Raw genomic sequence first — 3,755 nt, 5'->3', positions numbered from 1 at the left:
CTCACATAAGGTTTTATTACTTGGACGACCCGGTGCACTTGCTGGTTAGTTGTATCGAAGTTGTGACAAACTATGAATTAAGATTTGAGCACCAAGTTTTTGGAGCCATTATCAGGGATAACAATTTCGTGCACCAAGTTTTTGGCGCCATTGCCAGGGATTGTTCGAGTTTGGACAACTGACGGTTCATCTTGTTGCTCAGATTAGGTAATTTTCTTTTTGTTTTATTTTTAAGAATTTTTCAAAAAGCTTTCAAAAATTTCTCATCTGTTTTCGAAAATTATTCTAAATTTTTAAGAATGAATTCTAGTATTTCATGAAGCATGTTGAAGTCTGGTTGGCTGTAAAGCCATATCCAAATTCTTTTGGATTGAGGCTTCCACTTGTCAACATAAAAGGCATGTATATGGAGTTGGATGAAGTATCAGCTGTTGCATGCCTGATTTATATCCTAAAGCTGGCTGGCTATTAAGCCATGCCCAACCCTTGGATTGGAGCTTTAGGCCAACATTGAAAGATTCCTGGGATTCTTATTAAAAATTTTGAATTTCTTATTTTCTTTTTCCTATATGTTTTTCGAAAAAAATTTAAAAGAAAATACAAAAAAATCATAAAATCAAAAATATTTTGTGTTTCTTGTTCGAGTCTTGAGTTAATTTCAAGTTTGGTGTCAATTGCATTTTTTCTAAAAATTTATGCATTTTTCGAAAATTCATGCATTCATAATGTTCTTCATGATCTTCAAGTTGTTCTTAGTAAGTCTTCTTGTTTGATCTTTAAATTTTCTTGTTTTGTGTCTTTTCTTGTTTTTCATATGCATTTTTTGTTTGTTAGAGTCCAAGCATTAAAGATTTCTAAGTTTGGTGTCTTGCATGTTTTCTTTGCATCAAAAATTTTCCAAAATATGTTCTTGATGTTCATCATGATCTTCAAAGTATTCTTGGTGTTCATCTTGACATTCATAGAGTTCTTGCATGCATCACATGTTTTGATCCAAAATTTTCATGCATTGAGTCTTTTTGATGTTTTTCTCTTTCATCATTAAAAATTCAAAAATCAAAAAATATCTTCCCCTTTTTCTTCTCATAAATTCGAAAATTTGAGTTGACTTTTTCAAAACTTTTTAAAATTTAGTTGTTTCTTATGAGTCAAATCAAATTTTCAATTTAAAAATCTTATCTTTTTCAAAATCTTTTTCAAAAATCATATCTTTTTCATTTTTCTTATTTATTTTCGAAAATATCATCAACAATTAATGTTTTGATTCAAAAATTTCAAGTTTGTTACTTACTTGTTAAGAAAGATTCAAACTTTAAGTTCTAGAATCATATCTTGTGATTTCTTGTGAATCAAGTCATTAATTGTCATTTTAAAAATCAAATATTTTTCAAAACTAATTTCAATCATATCTTTTCAAAAATATCTTTTTATCTTATCTTTTTCAAAATCATATCATTTTAATCATAACTTTTCATATCATATCTTTTTCAAATATCTTTTCTAACTCTTATCTTCTTATCTTTTAAAAAATTGATTTTCAAAATTTGTTTCAACTAACTAATTAACTTTTTGTTTGTTTCTTATCTCTTTCAAAACTACCTAACTAACTATCCCTCTCTAATTTTTGAAAATACCTCCCTCTTTTTCAAAAATTCTTTTTAGTTAATTAATTGTTTAAATTTTAATTTTAATTTCAATTCTCCTTTAATTTTCGAAAATCATTAACTCTTTTTCAAAATTTAATTTTCAAAATTCTCTCTCTCATATCCTTCTATTTATTTATTCATCTACTAACACTTCTCCTCACCCGAAAATTCGAACCCCTTCTTCTCTTCTGAGTTCGAATTCTTCTCTTCTTTACTCTCTTTCTTCTTTTCTTCTATTCACAAGGGAACCTCCATACTGTGGTAAAAAGGATCCCTATTATTATTTTCTGTTCCCCTCTTTTTCATATGAGCAGGAGCAAGGACAAGAACATTCTTGTTGAAGCAGACCCTGAACCTGAAAGGACTCTGAAAAGGAAACTAAGAGAAGCTAAAATACAACAATGCAGAGACAACCTTACAGGAATTTTCGAACAGGAAGAGGAGATGGAAGCCGAAAATAATAATAATGCAAGGAGGATGCTTGGTGACTTTACTGCACCTAATTCCAATTTACATGGAAGAAGCATTTCAATTCCTACCATTGGAGCAAACAACTTTGAGCTGAAACCTCAATTAGTTTCTCTGATGCAGCAGAACTGCAAGTTTCATGGACTTCCATCTGAAGACCCTTTTCAGTTCTTAACTAAATTCTTGCAGATCTGTGATACTGTTAAGACCAATGGGGTTGATTCCGAGGTCTACAGGCTTATGCTTTTCCCGTTTGTTGTAAGAGACAGAGCTAGAACATGGTTGGACTCACAACCTAAAGATAGCTTGAACTCTTGGGATAAGCTGGTCAAGGCTTTCTTAGCCAAGTTCTTTCCTCCTCAAAAGCTTAGTAAGCTTAGAGTGGATGTCCAAACCTTCAGACAGAAAGAAGGTGAATCCCTCTATGAAGCTTGGGAGAGATATAAGCAACTGACCAAAAAGTGTCCTTCTGATATGCTTTCAGAATGGACCATCCTGGATATATTCTATGATGGTCTGTCTGAATTAGCTAAGATGTCATTGGATACTTCTACAGGTGGATCCATTCACCTAAAGAAAACGCCTGCAGAAGCTTAAGAACTTATTGACATGGTTGCTAACAACCAGTTTATGTACACTTCTGAGAGGAATCCTGTGAGTAATGGGACACCTCAGAAGAAGGGAGTTCTTGAAATTGATGCTCTGAATGCCATATTAGCTCAGAATAAAATATTGACTCAGCAAGTCAATATGATTTCTCAGAGTCTGAATGGAATGCAAGCTGCATCCAACAGTACTCAAGAGGCATCTTCTGAAGAAGAAGCTTATGATCTTGAAAATCCTGCAATAGCAGAGGTGAATTACATGGGTGAACCATATGGAAACACCTATAATCCCTCATGGAGAAATCACCCAAATCTCTCATGGAAGGATCAACAAAAGCCTCAACAAGGCTTTAATAATGGTGGAAGAAACAGGTTTAACAATAGTAAACCTTTTCCATCATCCACTCAGCAACAGACAGAGAATTCTGAGCAGAATCCATCTAGCTTAGCAAATTTAGTCTCTGATTTATCTAAGGCTACTCTGAGTTTCATGAATGAAACAAGGTCTTCCATTAGAAATTTGGAGGCACAAGTGGGCCAGCTGAGTAAAAGGATCACTGAAATCCTTCCTAGTACTCTCCCAAGCAATATAGAAGAAAATCAAAAAGAAGAGTGCAAGGCCATTGATATAACCATCATGGCCGAATCCAAGGAGGAAGGAGAGGATGTGAATCCCAAGGAGGAAGAACTCTTGGGACGTCCAGTGATCAATAAGGAGTTCCCGTCTGAGGAACCAAAGGAATCTGAGACTCATCTAGAGACCATGGAGATTCCATTGAACCTCCTTATGCCATTCATGAGCTCTGATGAGTATTCCTCTTCTGAAGAGAATGAGGATGTTACTGAAGAGCAAGTTGCCAAGTTCCTTGGTGCAATCATGAAGCTGAATGCCAATTTATTTGGTAAAGAGACTTGGGGAGATGAACCTCCCCTGTTCACCAATGAACTAAATGCATTGGATCAACTGAGATTGCCTCAGAAGAAACAGGATCCTGGAAAGTTCCTAATACCTTGTACCATAGGCACCATGACCTTT

General features: G+C 34.2%; 1 non-coding gene across 1 annotated transcript; it reads right to left on the bottom strand.

Annotated features, from left to right (window-relative positions):
- Window positions 1-2,486: 2,486 nt before the first annotated feature.
- Window positions 2,487-2,594, bottom strand: LOC148580460 (small nucleolar RNA R71). Its single transcript, XR_015894370.1, has one exon. It is a non-coding gene; the product is annotated as a small nucleolar RNA R71 (small nucleolar RNA).
- Window positions 2,595-3,755: the final 1,161 nt, after the last annotated feature.

This window comes from Arachis ipaensis, chromosome B10 (assembly GCF_059453495.1).
Source record: "Arachis ipaensis isolate K30076 ecotype BB chromosome B10, ASM5945349v1, whole genome shotgun sequence".
In the NCBI taxonomy this organism is placed as follows: domain Eukaryota; kingdom Viridiplantae; phylum Streptophyta; class Magnoliopsida; order Fabales; family Fabaceae; genus Arachis; species Arachis ipaensis.
Note: the sequence above shows the minus strand (reverse complement) of the source record. Positions and strands in the feature narration are given on the sequence as shown.